Below are 18,526 nucleotides of genomic sequence, written 5' to 3'. Positions count from 1 at the left end.
CCAAAGGACTGAGATTACAGGCATGAGCCACCACGCCTGGCCACTTTCTCTTTTTGATATGGCTCTTATTTCATTAATGACAGCAAATCCAGTTGATCAGGTATTAATGTATGGGTTTATCCTTGACTCTTCTTTTACTTTCACACCCCAAATCCAATTTTTTGGCAAATATTTCCAGCTTGGCCTTCAACATAAACCCAGAATTTGACTATTTGTATCTATCCACCTTCCATCTTCCTGGTCTAAGTCAGCATCCCCTCTCTTCTGGATTATTGTAATAGTCCTCAGGACTTCATGCTTCTGTCCTTGCCTTTTTCATCCTTGAATCAATTCTCAGCAGGGCAGCAAGAGTGATGTTTTTCAGTGATGGATAGATCATATCAGCCTTTAAAACTCTCAAGTGGTTTTCCACATCATCCAAAGAAAAACCCAGAGTCTTCAATGCCTTGCCTGTACTGGCCATCCATTATAACTCTGACTTCACCATCTAACATTATCCCCCTTGTCATTCTCATTTAGCCACAGTGGCTTGCTTTCTGGTCCTCAAATGCTCACATTCCACGTTGGTTCTCAGCTTTGCAGTTGATGTTCCATCTGCCTGGACTCTCTTGTCCAGATATCTGTAAGTTCATTCCCTTGATCACTTCTGGTCTTTGCCCAGACATGTCAGTAAAGTCTTTTGGAATCATCTTATTAATTGTACAAACACCCTCCCAAGAGGCACATAATCCCTCTAGCTCTATTCTATTGTGTTTGTCACTAAACAATTCCTTATTTTGATTTTGTTTTTATTTGTTGACTAGCATGTGAGCTCTATGATGGCAATTATTTTTGTCTGTTTAATCACAACAGGAGTTCAAAATATTTTTAACAATTAAAAATAAAAGGGATAAAATACATATTTTTAAAAACAGTAAACATCAAAACTATGAAAAATGACTAGAAAATTTAACAAAAAATACATATGTAATTTGCACAAATTAAAAATCATTGAATTTAAAATGCAATGAGAAATGGAAAGTTGCCCACATTGCTGTAAATCCCCCTTGTTTTGCCTTCTAATCACTCCCCATTGTTTCTTCCCCAAAGGCAACGGTTATCCTGATATTTAACATCAAAGTTATTTTTGCTTTTCTTGCTTAATTTTATAGAAATGAGACCATATATTATGCATTTTTACATTGCTGCCATTTTCTTCCCAAGATTAATTTGTGGGATACATCTACTTTGTTGTATGCAGTTATAGTTTATATAATTTTATTGTTATATAATATTTTATTTATTAAATATGCAGCTGCCTCTCTATTCTAATGTTAATGAATAATTCTATGGTTTCAAATTATTTGACTATTGTTAATAATATTATGGGCTTTCTTGTACATGTCTTTGGTCACTGCATAGGAAGACAGTATCTTGAGGCACACTAAGAAGAGCCTCTGCTGGAAAGGTAATCTACATTTTTGTAACCTATGGGGTATTTAAAGGTGCCCTCCCTAAATTCTTATTCCACTTGGCCTCAATTATAACAAATCTCAGTTTATGGGAAGAGTTGAGGATTCTTTCAGTGACTATAGCCTGTAATCTTTCATTGTAATGAGTTGTTTCTTATCCTTCAAATTTGAATTGATTCAAGCCTCTCTTTTATGAGTATCTCTTTATAAAAAGCATGAAGTGTTAACGGAATATGCAAGGTTATGATGAAATGAACCCTACCTACCTTAAATTAAAATAAAATAGAAAACTAGCCATATTCTAATACAAGAGCAGCCATTTTATAAAAAAATCATACTCATAAAACCAAGAACACAGTGTTGTTACAGATCATTGCAAAGAAACATGAATAACTCAGGGTCAGAGAGACAGAAAACATTTTCTGAGTGTCCCCTTGCCACTATTCCATGTAATCTGTGATAGAGTCCATAGCATGTGAAACTAAACTCAGCTGAAAAGAAAATCAGAAGGTTAATATTGGCATTATACCTTTTTACAGATGCAGGAAAATTTCGACAATGCAAATATCTCTCAGAGAATATCAATAATTAAGATACTTTATATTTGTACAGTGATTATACACACATTTAACAATATGTTACACTAAACAAACTATGCATCCACCCATACTCCATGTAATCCTTAATACAGTACTTGGATAAAGGTATTCTTATTTTTATTCAATGTAAGAGAGAACCTTACATCTGTAACACATTTTCCACTCCCACTCCATCGTCCACAGAGGAGGGATCTGAGCAAACAGAGAGGCTATCCCACTTGTGAAAAGTGACATAATTTTCTCTGGTAAGATTTCTGAATGTAATTGAGAAAAAAGAATTTAAGGGCAATAAGACCTATGAAGGCGGGGCATGGTGGCTCAGGCCTGTAATCTCAGCACTTTGGGGGGTGAGGTGAAAGTATTACCTGAGGTTAGGAGTTTGAGACCAGCCTGGCCAACATGGTGAAACCCCGTCTCTACCAGAAATACAAAAATTAGCCAGGCATGGTGTCGCATGCATAGTCCCAGCTACTTAGGAGGCTGAAGCAGGAGAATCGCTTGAACCCAGGAGGGGGGTGTTGCAGTGAGCCAAGATCCCACCACTGCACTCCAGAGCAAGACTCCATCTCAAATTAAAAAAAAAACAGGCATATGAAGCAAATAAATACTGATCCCATTGTGACAGATAAGAATCTTGAGAAGCTAGAATAATATTCCCTTATTCTTTTCTTCACTATTTATTCACCCAATATTTTCAAAACACTATGGTGTATCAGGCACTGTTCTTGGTGCTAGAACTATAAAAAGAACAAGATAAAATACTTGCCTAATAAAAATTGTGTGCAGTTACTGAAGACAGGTAATATATTTGATAGCATTGGTTACATAAGAAACCATTCCAAAATTTAAGGAATTAAAAAGTCAACTATTATTTAGCTTATAGTTCTCCAGGTTGACAATTTGGCTCAGGCCCAGCTAGTTGTTCATCCTGCTCTTGATCTGGTTCATCTAATCTCAACTGTGTTTGTTCATGTATCTTCTGAGCTGGTGGGGCTGCTGGTTAATGATGGTCTTGCCTAGGAGGGCTGGGGTAAATGGACATCACTTCACCTAGTCTCTAAGCACATAGCAGGCTAGGCTGCAATTGTTTATTTACATGTTGTCAAGATTTCCAGAGTAGCATCAGAGCAAGCATCAGTGTTAAAGCACTTCCTAGGTCACTATTTATCTCGTATTGCCTGCTAGCCTATTGGCCCAAGCAAGCGAAAGTGTTAGTTTATGAAAGTCCTTGTGTCAGGGGCTATTCAAGGGGATTAGTATAGGGAAATATAAACAAACGAGAGAATTGTCATTGCAGCAATGTCACATGGATAGTAAATAGGTACATAAGTAAATAAAAATATACCTTTAGCTGAGAAATATCAGGGTTTCTAGAAGAGTTAACCATTTGATGACCTTAAAATGGCCAAGTATAAACTTGAAGTTATAAGGCATTTTTAAGGCATTCTGTTTCCTCAGAGTTTTGCAACAAGAGATAATTTAAAAAGTAATAGAATAGATATACATATATACACACACACACAACTGCTTGCGCAATGATTATTAAAGATGCTTTTAAAACTCCATAAAATACAATTATACTGGTAGAGAAGCAAATTTAAATGTATTATTAGAAAACAATAAGACAAGTTATCATAAGTCATCAGAATTATCAATTTCACCACAATAAGTTGAGTCTTTCCTACTATGTAGCAAAAAACAATTCAACCCCACCCTTATGACATATAGAAGCACCTGGTCTCTTTCAAAATGAAATACTTAAAGATGCTATGAGAAAACTTTCATTTCTTAGCTTGTCACTGAGATGAAACAGACACTGCAGTTGATGCAAGCACAACTTATTACAAATGTCATAGACATTTTTCTTACAAATTTTATCGTTCATTCAAAAATCCCTCAAGCATAAATTATGTATGTAATAATGGAAAGTGGAGAAGAGTTTATTCTCTGTGCTTAGTAGAGAGGCTTTATAATCTCCATGTCTATTCCACTAATAAATGATGCTTTTTTCAATTCACTGATAAGAATACTTTCATTTTTTTCAAGAATGAGCAAGAAATAATAATGGCAAATACAAAGCAGATAGTTCCTTTTATTCATATTGACTGAACATGTGTAAGAGAGTTGACAACAGCTTAGGTAAAGTGGAAAGCCCTCGGTGTAGTTCATAAAAACATTCCACTAGAATATAAAGGTTGTTTCCTAAATAAGTAATGTTGAGAAAGTCTTTTAAGCTTCCAGGGTCTAATCTTCCTCATTTCTTAAAAAAGTGATTATAATAATCAAATATAATACTGTATAATCTGAGAAGTTACCAAGTATCTTCTTTATTATTTTTAAATTAGTTTATAAATTTATACCACATTCGACTTACTCTACTAAGTATAAGCAAATCACATTGAGAATTACAAAAATTCCAGATGCATAGATCCCTCACAGACTCTATATACTCCAGTGGGAAATATGAAGGACTTAAGTTGTTAACCATAATATCAACATAAGGACAATATGAATGGGAATATTCAGTAAATTAATTATGTCACAGAAATATGTGACATAATTAATAATTATAATTATATGTGACATAATGTGTCACAGGAATATGTGACATAATTAATAATTATAATTATAATTAATTATAACAATTATAATCAATAATTAATTATAATAATTATAATCAATAATAATAATAATAATCCCAAACTATTTTCCTAGTAATATGTACCTAGGTATTAGAAAAAGAGTACTGAATTGAGAATGAGAAGGTTGGAATTCTGACATACGGTCTGGTAACAATATATGTCATTAGGAAAATCATCAATTTTATCAAACATACTCCTTTTGGTTTCTTTCTGAGAGTGCTGTTTTTCCTACTTGCCAAGTGAACATGTTGATTTAAATGAGGTTAGAGTTAACCTTCTATTTTCTCTTTCTGTGAATCCGAGTCTCTTCAATTTTCTTCTACATGAAGAAACATGTCATCCCTAGCTTTGGAATATGTATTTGACTGAAGTTTGTTTATTTAGATAAATTATTATCTCAGCTTAGATATAACCAAATGCATAAAAAGTATGAAAAATTGAAAAATAAAAAATAGGCTCATAATAATTCAACAAAGCTTGGGGTATTTTCTTAGTGTTCTTTAAGAGAATAGATATTCAATACCTGTTTCCAGGTGAGCAATTATCAAAGAGTTTTTGTTGTACAATATTTTACTTAATGGATATATAGAACAGAGATATGCAATTGCTTGTGTTCCTTCTCAGAGTTGGGAATTACATAAAACAAAAGGTATTAGATTGTTCTGCCAGTAGTTCTTCTAGCATGCTATCCCACTGCAGGTGCCAACTGTATGGGAATTGGGTGAATCTGCATCTGATTACATACATTGAAATAAATGATGTGTTTTAAGTCAACATATAGCCACTTGATAATTCAGATTGAGAGCTCCTTTCTTTTTGCTCCTTATTTTATTCTAGTTACTGCTTCCACAGTCCTTCATTTTACAGTTTTAATGAACTTTATTGAGAGATAATTTGCATACAATAAGTGCACCTATTTTTAAGTATATAGTTCAACTAGTTTTGACAATTGTAATCCACAATGTAGTCTCAATAATAATCAAGATATAAAATATTTGTACCACCATATATTCAATAAATTCTACCTGACTCTGGACCCTGGAAACCACTGATTTGCTTTCTGTCACTATAAATTAGTTTGGTATGTCCTATACTTTGATATAAATGGAACTACAGAAGTCTTACTCTTATGTGTTAATTTATTTCACTCAGCATAATGTTTTAGAAATTCAATGATATTTTTGCATGCATTGGTATATTGTTATTTAAGTTAATGAGCAGTATCACATCCTTTTGCTATACCATAAGTTATTTACCAATTTATCTGTTGATGGACATTTGGACTCTGCTGAGTTCTGGAGTTTTAATAAAGCTACAAGAAAAATCCATGAAAAAGTATTTGTGTAGACATGTTTTCAGTTATTTAAAATAAAAAGCCACAGAATAGACTCCCTGGGTGGAATGGCAAGTATATATATATATTTTTTTTAATTTTATTATTGTTATACTTTAAGTTTTAGGGTACATGTGCACAATGTGCAGGTTTGTTACATATGTATACCTGTGCCATGTTGGTGTGCTGCACCCATTAACTCGTCATTTAGCATTAGGTATATCTCCTAATGCTATCCCTCCCCCCTCCCCCCACCCCATAACAGTCCCCAGAGTGTAATGTTCCCCTTCCTGTGTCCATGTGTTCTCATTGTTCAATTCCCACCTATGAGTGAGAACATGCGGTGTTTGGTTTTTTGTCCTTGCGATAGTTTGCTGAGAATGATGGTTTCCAGTTTCATCCATGTCCCTACAAAGGACATGAACTCATCATTTTTTATGGCTGCATAGTATTCCATGGTGTATATGTGCCACATTTTCTTAATCCAGTCTAACATTGTTGGACGTTTGGGTTGGTTCCAAGTCTTTGCTATTGTGAATAGTGCTACAATAAACATACGTGTGCATGTGTCTTTATAGCAGCATGATTTATAGTCCTGTGGGTATATACCCATTAATGGGATGGCTGGGTCAAATGGTATTTCTATTTGGGTCAAATGGTATTCCTCAGGCGATCCCTGAGGAATCGCCACACTGACTTCCACAATGGTTGAACTAGTTTACAGTCCCACCAACAGTGTAAAAGTGTTCTTATTTCTCCACATCCTCTCCAGCACCTGTTGTTTCTTGACTTTTTAATGATTGCCATTCTAACTGGTGTGAGATGGTATCTCATTGTGGTTTTGATTTGCATTTCTCTGATGGCCAGTGATGATGAGCATTTTTTCATGTGTTTTTTGGCTGCATAAATGTCTTCTTTTGAGAAGTGTCTATTGGGCGAAGGATATGAACAGGCAAGTATATTTTTAAATAAAAAGAAAGTGCCAAACTATTTTCCAAAGTAGTTGTATCATTTTACAGTTCCACCAGTAACGCTTGAGACTTCCAGTTAGTCCGCATCCTTGTCGATGTAAAGACTGTCATACTTTTTAATGTTAGCTGTTTTTGTAGGTATATAATAGTTTAAATTTGCATTCTCCTAATGAATAATAGTGTTAAGAAATATTTATGTGTATGGATATTTTATTTTTTGTTTTGTAATGCAGCTGTACAGATTTCTTTTTCTATATTTGATGTTGTTGTGTCCTCATTACTTATTTGTATATCTTTGCTTCTTTATATATACTTAATATGCTGGATACAAGTTCTTTGTCATATGTGATTTATAAATAATATCAATAATAGGTATCTTAACTAATTTCAATGTATATAATAATTTAGAAATAAAATTTTATTCTAGTATATGGCTTGCCTTCATCTTGAATATATCTGCAAAGAACAGAATGTTTTAATTTCAATACATTCAAATTTATTAATTTTCATTTTTCATATGAGTACTTACTCTATGCGAGTTAAGCAACCTTTACTTATGCCAAAACCACAAAGATTTTCTGTTTGCAGAAGTGTTTTATAGACTAAATTCTTCCTTTAGGTTTATTATTAACTTCAAGTTAATTGTTGGTATGGTTTGAGGTAAGGAAGAGGGTAATATTTTTTTCCCCTACAGATGCTCAGTTGCTTTAACAGCATTTGTTGAAGAGATTACCTTTTAGACATTACATTTCCTCAAATATTTGGTGAAAATAAGGTAACAGTGAATGTGTGCATCTGTTTATGGTTTTCTATTTTATTCCATTCTTCTATATGTCTATCCTCACAAATGCCACAAGGTCTTGGTTACAGTGGCTTTATATAAAACTTCAATTCAGGTATTGTAGTCCTTCAACTTTATCCTTTACTCCATCATTTTGACTACTCAGTTTTCTTTGCATTCTCATATGAATTTTGGAGACAGCTTGCCATTTTTTTTTGTTTGTTTGTTTGAGACGGAGTCTATCACCCAGGCTGGAGTGCAGTGGCGGGATCTAGGTTCACTGCAAGCTCCGCCTCCCAGGTTCACGCCATTCTCCTGCCTCAGCCTCTGGGGTAGCTCGGACTACCAGCGCCCGCCACCACGCCCGGCTAATTTTTTGCATTTTTAATAGAGACGGGGTTTCACCGTGTTAGTCAGGATGGTCTCAATCTCCTGACCTCGTGATCCACCCGCCTTGGACTCCCAAAGTGCTGGGATTACAGGCGCGAGCCACCGCACCCAGCCAACAGCTTGCCAATTTATTAAACAAAACTTGCTGAGATTTTTATTCGGATTAATTTGAATCTATAGGATAAAACCAGAAAGACAGTGATAATCTCATTATAAATTACTTCTTCAGATATATAGAAAATCGCCCAGTCCAGAGGTTGCTAAATCTTGAACAGGCTCATTTGATATGTAAGGTATGATATCATGGCTTAGAGTATGACCCTGAGTGGGCTTGCCTCAGTTTGTTCTTCAATTACTTATTGTTTACATAAACTTGAGCAATCAAGTTCTTCAACTTCTGAGTGCCTTCATTTCCCATTTGTCCAATGGGGATAATAATAATGACCATCTCGCAGAGATGCTTTAAGGCTTAAATGAGTCAATATTTGTAAAGTAGTTATAATGGAACTTGGCAAATATTGTTTCATTTCATTTTTTTCTGTTGAAATTATTCCTGTACTCTTTGCCATTCTTCCTTAAAGGATAAGAAAAATATTAATTATTAATTAAAAATATTAACTTATTAATTGAGAAGTTTGTGGCATCAGATATATTGTTAAAACTTTTTAATATAAAGTCATACCATTTAAAACTCTACATCCTACTGATGGATTTAAAAGTAGTAAAATAAAACATAAGAGAAGAAGTACTACATAGAAATACAAAATGCGGTTAATAATGCTGGAATACATAGAACCAATATAAAGACACAATAAGATTAGAATCAATTAAAATTATATTCCTTTGAGAAGTGAGAAAGTCAACCACCTATTCTTGAAATACATATCTATATTTGTGTTGACCACCCCTCTACATCGTATTCTTTCTTTCCTTATATTGAAACAACACATAATAATAGCAGAGCCTTTGGTAAGAAAGAACTTAATGAAATTCAAGAATCTAGAAAGATTTATTTTGTTGTTTAGTGAGAAGGGTCTTCAGAGCTGCCACAAACCTGTGAGATAAAGAGTGCCTTCGGTCGCATGTGCATGCACTTAGCTCTCCTGGTTAAAAATTGCTTGTGCCTAGAGATCATCACAATTCCTCATTAGGAATCTAGGAGGCAGTTTTAGAATTGCATAGCTTGTTTAAAGGCTCTAGAAATAAGACACAAAGGACCTTTGTTTTTCTTTTCTTTTTGGTTTTGTTAGTATTTAGCTAAAGGAGAAACACAGGTAGTTCTTACAATTTTCTGTGTGTCTCAGTCCCAGGGAGAATTTTTTCAGGAGGAGAAACCTATACATAATTCTGATTCATCAGAGAAAGAATGAACTGAAAGTTACCACTAATCTTTAGCATCAAAATATTAAATAGTTTATTAAGAGAAATAATGGGTGAAATAACTTAGAAGTTTATCTGCAAGGCAAACAAGTAGCTGGCGTTTTGCAGCATTATGCTTTTTTCTGAAATCACAGGTTAACAAAATAGAGTGTCATCTATTATAATCTGAAAGAACAAGAACTGTATGAGATATAGCTGTCACATTCAGATATGGGAATGTTCTTTATTAACAGCTTCTTTGCATTAGATGTCTCATTAGGAGCCTGCTTATCTGTGATGGCCATATAAATAAGATGGATGGCAAAGAACTAGCTGTAAATATAATGGAAATTTCAGTTATAGCAGTAGGACATTTGTGACATGCACTCTGATGTCACATAGCAAAGTTGTATGGTGTTTGCTAACCATAGTAAAGGCAAAGAAGTACACAGAAAATGAATTTAGAATGGGCTCAGAATTGAGGTTTATATTTCAATTACATTATTTGCTTTTAGAGAAAAAACTGAAGACTTGAACCTCATCTGTTGAGATCTGGTTTCCATAATTTTGAAGTAGAAATAATGAAGGTTTTGCTTTCTATGCCCAAAATACTATATTAAAGTGTAAAGAAGATAATGTGTGTGAAATATTTCTGTAACCCATTGTAAGGCCAGAGTAGTTTCCATCCTCAAGGATGGCATGTGTTTCTCCTTTAGCTAACTAGTATAGAAAGAGCTAATTTAACCCTATGTTTGAGGGTTAAATTAACTCTTCATCTGAGGATCAGTCCAGTCTGCCAAAACCAACAGATTCATGTGTGAATAGCAAGATAGTAACTAGTGATCTGGCTACCCAATTGCTACATAAAGGAAAGATGGCTGGCCCTATTGTAACGTGCTCTGTTGTCCTTGCTCTTCTGCCAATGGTGGATCTCTGAACCCTGTATGAAATTATGTAAGTTATTTGGAATTTCAAATGTGTCAAGAGCTGTGCGTGTGCCCATCATGTTAATTTGCATTCAGCGAAACTACTTAGTAATATTATTTCATCATTAATTGTCTAGAGATAGCTTAATTATTCACAACCCTGGGTTTGACACAGGATTTTTTTGGTGCCACTTTGCCAGCTGGAGACTTCTGTGGCTGCTGGTGCCACTGCCCGGGGTCTTGCTTGGCCCCAGGCTCCCCGCAGGAGGTACTCCACCCACTTGGCCTGGCTGGCTGCACATGGCTTGTTTTCTGGCCCAGATCCCATGCTCACCTTGGGATCTGCACTCAGCCTGCAGCTGGGCTGGTTATCCTGTGACCTGCTTCCACCTTGGGTGCTGGTGTCTGGACAAGGGGAATGGGGTGGTGCTGGAGAAACTCAGACACCAGTGACTGCAGAGCCCCAGAGTGCATGTTATTCCCACCATCTGCTTGGTGGATTGGGGTGTGTTAACAACTCTTTCAGTCCCATTGCTCCGACCTGGCCCGCGACTCCTGGGCTGGGTCCTGAGGCTGTTTCCCATCATGTGGGGCAACCGCCTAGTGCTAGCAGAGAGGGAGGAGGGCTACAATGTTACAACCTTTTTCATACCTGCATTCCGTGGTTCCCGAGTTCTAGTTCCCTGACCAAGAAGAATGAGGTTATGCTGACAACTGGAGGGTGAGCAGAGCAGAGAGTTGTATTGAGCAATGGAACAGTTTTCAGCGGAGAGGGGACCTGAAGGAGACGGCCCCCTACCCAAAGTCAGGTAGCTCCCCAAAGTGTGGCTGAGTCCAGGGCTTTTATTGGCTCCAAATGGAGGAGTGAGTGATAATTGTTTTGTGAGTATGAAAAAAAGATGAAAAAAAAAAGGCTAAAAGAAGCCAGCACTCAAAGATGGGCACAACAATGTAAGAAACTAATTAAATAAGGGTAGGTATATGTAAAATAGTGAAGAGAGGGGATCAATAAAAGGAAAGTGCACCAAACAAGAAGAGAGGTTCTCAGTCTGGTCCACGGATTTATTTGAGACTTGTAGCTTGCTTGTCAGGGTTTAAACTGTCTGTGGCTTGAAGGCTGGGTTTCACTGGGGACCCACCTACATCTGCTTAGGGATTTGACTGCCTCCTGCTGTATCAGGTTGGCTATTTTTCCATTTGTGACTCACAAGATTGTCAATAGTCTCATAATATGTTGATTGTCACCAATGCTAGGCTGCTAGTTTGCAAGCAAGAACGTTTCCTTAGGGAGTATATAAAGCAGTGTGTGTATTTGCTTCTGTGTGCTTTTTCTTCTAAATTAAATTTATTAGATTACATATGCTTGCATTTCATTATGCGATCATAAAATGCAATATACTCTATAAATATTGGTGTGATGCAGTACCTAAATTACATTTAGACTATTCCAAAGACAGGAACCACAGAGTAGTGAAAAATTAAAACTTTTATGGTAACAGAGGTAATCAGAGCAGGAAAATAACTTCCTTTCAATGCAGCGTAAGTAAGATGCTTGCCTGTCAATGGTAAACTTAATAAGTATACTTAATTTGAAAGAAGTGTATTGAAATCTTGTTACATTAAAATAAAAGTAATAAAATTACACTAATACTACAATCACATTAAGCTCCATCCAATGAAGAGGGTGTGTTTAAATGCTGTTTCCTAAGTGTAACGTTCTTACCATAGTCTACCATTTATTGAGTTTTCTATATAACAGCCATAATTTAAAATGATCTACACAGAATATTTTATTTAATTCCCACAATGAATCCATAATATAGTAGTCTTCATATTTAATACTTAAGACAAACACACACACACATGCACACACACACACACAGACACACAGACACACACACGGAGAATAAAATAACTTGACTGAGATTAAGAGGAAGAAGTTCAGTCTGAATTCTATCCAGGTCAAAACCATAGAACTACATTGATGCATGAGTGTACTAGATGTTATGGATTCCTTCTTGGCCTTGAGGGATAATTCTTGCCCTCCTAGTGAAGCCCTGTGTAGGTTTCAATTTAGCTTATCAGAAAAGATGCTTCCACATATCTCTCATCCCAAGTGACTTCTGCTTCTCTGTGTCATGCAATGTCTTGGACCTAGGCTTTATTGTAATGAGTTCATCCCCTTTTCTCATTTAAAAAATAGCACTTTGTCCTTATCAGCTTCCTTATCTGTGATCTCTCTGTGAGGAGATCAGAACTCCACTAGATATTTCCGAGCCTCACTTAATTTTGTTTGAATTCACATTATTCACAGAACATTTATTTGTTACACTGTTTTGCTCATGTGACTAGAATTGTGATTTTCTATATGTGAATTATTTTTACTAAAACATGAAATTAGAATGTGTTGCTCAGAGTCTGGGCATTAAACTTTAAATATTCAAATATATTTTAAGTATCAAGAAATGTTCAATTACCTTTCTGGAGTTGGTAATTTATCTGGTTATTCAATATCTCAGAAGCTCACAAAAGTTTTCAAGGAGTGGGATGGGTTACTAGGTGGCCATCTATAATCAGACACAATATCTATATGATAGAAAACAAATGTATGAACATATGAACATATGAACAGATATGAACCATACCAGCTATAGAAGACAGAAAAATAATTAATATAAAAATTTTAGGACAAATACCTAATGTAGATGATGGGTTGATGGGTGCAGCAAAACACCATGGCACATGTATACCTAGGTAACAAACCTGCACATTCTGCAAATGTATCCCAGAACTTAAAGCATAATAAAAAAAGAAAATTTTAGCAGCATTCTTCAAGTAGGAAAATCTGAACAATTCTTCAAGTTTATTTCATTTTTCAAGAGAAGTCAAGCTAACTCAGCTTCAAGAAACAGTTGTTGTTATTATTTAAAGTGTGATATTAGAAAGTACTCATGCAATGTATAAAGTCTTTGGAATGCAATTAATATAAAATTTCTAACATATAATTTTACTTTTAGTAGAAGAATTATGCAAGACCAGAATCTAAATTATTTCATTTACTTATGCCAAGTGTTCTGAAAAAAAATCCCGTGGCTCTGATGTTTTCAGAAAGTTTGTCTGCCTAAACATAATTAGAAGTATTTCCTAAATTAAACACTAGACATCGATAGTTTGTGCATTATTTTGTTTTTCATGTTAATCTGCATGGTTTTGAAAGATATATAGAGAGATTTGGATTTTAATAACCATCATTATCCTATAGAAGAAAAGATGAAATATTTTTTCTTTTACATTCGTGTTTCCTAACCCTTTATTTCTGCACAGAAGACCACAGAATGTGTGTTCCAATATGCTGTTCTTATTAATATTTAGGTTATAATATAATTTATAACAAATCATTTTTAGAATACAAATAATATTAGAACCAAAACATTTTTAAGGACACATTAAAAAATAGGCTTCACATCACTCCTCAGCAAAATCAGGTCTATACTCATAAAGTGAATTAGCGTATAGTAATTCACACATAATGCAATAAGAAAATCTTTTGGAAAGTTGATCAATTAGACTTAGATTTCCAAAGTATTTTAGATAGTCTGACATTTTGTTGAAATAAACATAAAGTGATGTAATTGAGAGAAATATTATCTGTTACAAAAATATAGAATTACTAGAGTTAATATTTATTTCAAAAATTAGAAAACAAAATAATGAACACTATAAAACAATGATGTGATTTAAACTAAGGATAGCAAAAAGCAAACTATACCACCCACAAATGATGGATAATAAAAATATCCATCATTTCTATTATGTTCTGGACAATGTGCTAACATACTATTTATATGAGTTATTTAAATCTTTACAGCAACCCTATTTTGAGAAAAGATGATACACAATGAATTCTGGCATGGCTTCAGTAGTAGCTCTTAGATTGTAGCTCCTTTGTTGATTCATTTCTATAAGTCATTTTTTTTTAAATCAAGCCTAGAACTTCTCTTTAGAACTCATCCAACCATTTTGTATGCACCTAATTTCTGTATTATAACACTTGCCGCTTTAACCACCTGTAGCTGTCTATCCTGCTGTACTGAACATGAATGGTGCCATTGCTTTGCTTGGTCTTAGGTGGTCAAAAGAGAAAGCAGGGACAAGTTATGTTAAGCAGTCCAGCTGAGAACCGATAGTGACATGGATGGCCCTTCCTCCTAGGAATGCTAAGGAATGATTTGCCTCACATCATAATAAGTTGTGTTATTGTGCTGAACTTGTCATGAATTAAATATGGGGCAGGTTCTTTGAAAAGAAAATTTCACAAAGGAAGTAAGGTTGATTGAGTATAATAAGAATTTCACCATTTTGGGAAGCCGAGGTGGGCAGATCTCAAGGTCAAGAGATCAAGACCATCCTGGCCAACATGGTGAAACCTCATCACTACTAAAAATACAAAAATTAGCTGGGTGTGGTGGCGCATGCCTGTAGTCCCAGCTACTCTGGAGGCTGAAGCAGGAGAATCGCTTCACCTGGGAGGCGAAGGTTGCAGTGAGCCGAGATTGTGCCACTGCACTCCAGCCTGGCAACAGAGTGAGACTCCGCCTCAAAAAAATAAAAAGAGTCTAACTTCTTTTTTTATTTTTTACTACTAATAGATTTCAAGCCCAATCAGTGTTCTTCCCCTTCAAATCTGACAAGCCGATAAGAAAGTTCAGTTTTCCCTACTTTGGTACCTGTAAGAAATTTAATTCATGTCAGCCCCAGCCAGAGGAGAAACACTTAACCCCAGCATAGTGCCCTAAGCTCCATAAAAGTCATGCCATTTTCCTTTCCCAGCTCTCTCAAGTGATTTTTACACCAGCTGTGAATCAGGCCTACACTCCCTGGAAAGTTTCATTATGTGAGAAATAAATCTTTTTGTACCATCTATGTGCAAGTGTGGCATCATCAGTCCTATTGTTTAAACTAGATTTAGGGTAAGACTCATATACAATATTGTTGTGGCCATAATAATAGGAACAGTGGGCATTAGAGCAGAATGTGTGGATGATGCTCCTACTACTATGGTCTTCTCTTGCAGTGGATTACCAGCTGGCTCTGCAGCCTGCTTAGAAGCATTTTCAGCAATGTTCTTCTGTGTTGCATTGTCTGAGTCTTATTGAGCCTCTGTTATAAATTTAGCCTACTTAAGTGAAAAGTTGCAATAACTGGTGAATAGGGACTGTATAAAAGTGATGCCCTTTTTCAAATGGGCTTGATTCGGGGCCTTGATCCAGACCTATCTGGGCATTTTAGATCAAATTTTATCTTTTGGTTCTAGCAAAAGCTGTGAAACACAATACTCTAGGTAGTAAAAACAGAAACAAAACAAAACAAAAAAAAAAAGAAAAAAATAACTATTGGCCACTGGTAGTGTCTCAACCAGGGGTTTCTCCCAATTCTACAGAGTGTTCAGAGGAAAAACTGAGAGCCAAAAATATACAGCCCCATTGCATGCTTGGTTGCTCCTGTGGAAAAACAATTTTACCACTTGTTATGTTGAAGTCACAGGGTTAAAAGCAGATGGCTCACTAGAATCCTACAAAATGCCTTTTTGCTACTGATGCTGCTTATACCTCTCTCACAACAAAGATTCTGACATTCAGAGTCATAAGAAAAATACCCATAGCAAACCCATGGCACAGTAAACCCACTTCAAGCCTATGGTTCTCAAATGCAATAAAGCAACAATAGCCATGAGGTAGGTACATACTTTGGCAATTACTGATTTGAGGCCCTCTGGAGGAAGAAGTGTATAAAAATGAGCAAAGTACAGAAGAACTTCCTAAAATGTATCAAGAAATAAAACAAACACACAAAAAAAGATAATATAGGCAAACGAACAAATGAAATACCTGAATGCAGAGAGATAAAACAAAAAAATGAAAACATCTGAAATTTAACTCAATCGAAAATTCAAAATTTACTGAAAGAAATTTATAACAAAGATAAAACGAAAAGATAAAAGGACACCAACTGGCTCTTTACTTGTACAACACAGATTCTGAATTAACTTTAACATCTGATGAAATGCCCCTATTGACAAAATTTTGTGGACTTAATTGATACTAGGGCTTAAAGTAGAGTTACACTTGAAGATCTCACAAAATTTAAACAAGTTATTCCCTATACCCTTAAGGGAATTACTGAACATAATACAGAGGACAAACAGACATATCTCACCTTAATGACTGGAAATATTACCTTGCCTTAAATCTCCATGGTCCCATTACTCTGTAGTGGGCATTAATACTCTGACTCAATGATTATTAAATTAAAATCAAAATTGATTATTTAGCATTTACAATTGGTTTGACGAAATAGAGTCCCATGAACACTGGGACTTATTAGCTAACTGAATAAATATTTTGTGAAAGTTAACTGTGGATAAAATTCAGTTGTCTGGAAAACTCAAGTGACACAGAAAAGCTAACTCCTCATCTTAAAACAATTCTCTCTCTTTCTGTCTCTCTTTCTGTGTGTGTGTGTGCGTGTGTGTGTGTATAAAGTATGCTAAACTTCATATCATTAAGATCAAGATTGCAAAGTGCTTATTTTCCAGATGATTTCATGCTACTAAATACCAAAGGGATGAATTCCAGTTTGGGGTTTCAAGTACTCCCTGCAACACCACTCATAGTGAATCCATCATTTTTCTTTGAAAATCTGTGTTATCTTTACCCTGGCTATGCAGTTAGATGAGTGAGGTCATGTATCTTACCAAGGAGACTCATGCTTGGAAGACAGAGATTTGTGGTGTTCCTAAAAAAAAAACATCCTCTCTGCTACCCACAGTAGACATTATTAGCGATGGTATCTGTCGTCATTTTGTAAGAGCAGTTCTTGGCAGCTGCTTAAAATCTGATGAAATGTTAATGACTAACGCAACTTAAGCACTCTGAATAGAAAAGAGATAATAATAATATTGCTGAGTCTACTAATAACTTGACACAAGCAACTCAGTAATTCTCTATTTTCATTTACTGGTCTCTAATATCAACTATGGCCATCTCTTGATGTGTCCAGCTGCTTCAAGCTGTGCTTGTTGCAGCAGAGTGGGAAATTTAGAATCAGTTACACAGACATGCTAAATCACGAACGATGCTTTATTTCTAACTAGAGCTGGCATTTACTGCTCATTATTTTAAAAACAAAAATTAAAAATTACCCTAGAGTAATACTATGATAAAGCCTGCATAAACAGTATGCAGCCTCGCACTCTCGCACTCTTAGATGGGATTTTTGCTCTCTGCAGGGCATAGCCTTTTCTCTACCCCATGTTGACTTGAAGTGAGTTGCTGTTCTATAAGACTGTCTTTCCTCCTAAAGGATTATGGTATTGAGCAAAGTATTCTCTCTTGCCAGCGATGCAACACAGATAACTGAAACCCCCAGCAAACATGCCTAATTTCTCATTTCATTTTGTTTTCTCTAGCCTCCTTGCCATCAGTATTCACCATGATTGACAATACAACCATACAGATCAAGTTCTAGGAAAGGCTTTGGCTCATCTATAATCTCTCATGGCTAATGAACATTACAACTCATAAATGTGATTCAGTATTAGAATCAGATTGATATTCCAGTATAATGTGTTATGGAGATGAAGAGGTTTAATGGTTAATGGTAGGGTTCAGTGAGGAGCCATTCTTGACTACAACAGGGAAATAATTATAATCTCATAATTAGTAGTCACTGAATGTCTAATTCATTTATTCAACATTTTTTTGGTAAGTTACTATGTGAAAGATATTCTTCCAGTTTCTAAGGATACAACAATGAGCAAAACAGACAAAGAGATGTGCTTATATAGACTAAGTAAATGCTGCCCTATTAAATAACCCCCAACTCTTAGAATCTTAAAAACAATTAAGGTTTATTTACTGTATAAGCTGAATGTTTATTAGAGGTTGGCTTGAGGCTCTGCTCTATAAGACCTATGGTACAGCCATTGTTTTTTCCACCAATCACAAATGAAGAGGAAAAGAGATTATGGAGGGCCTCATACCGGTAGTCAAATATTCCAGAACAGAAATGACAC

This window comes from Pan troglodytes, chromosome 3, assembly GCF_028858775.2.
Source record: "Pan troglodytes isolate AG18354 chromosome 3, NHGRI_mPanTro3-v2.0_pri, whole genome shotgun sequence".
NCBI lineage: Eukaryota > Metazoa > Chordata > Mammalia > Primates > Hominidae > Pan > Pan troglodytes.
This window is presented reverse-complemented; position numbering follows the sequence as displayed.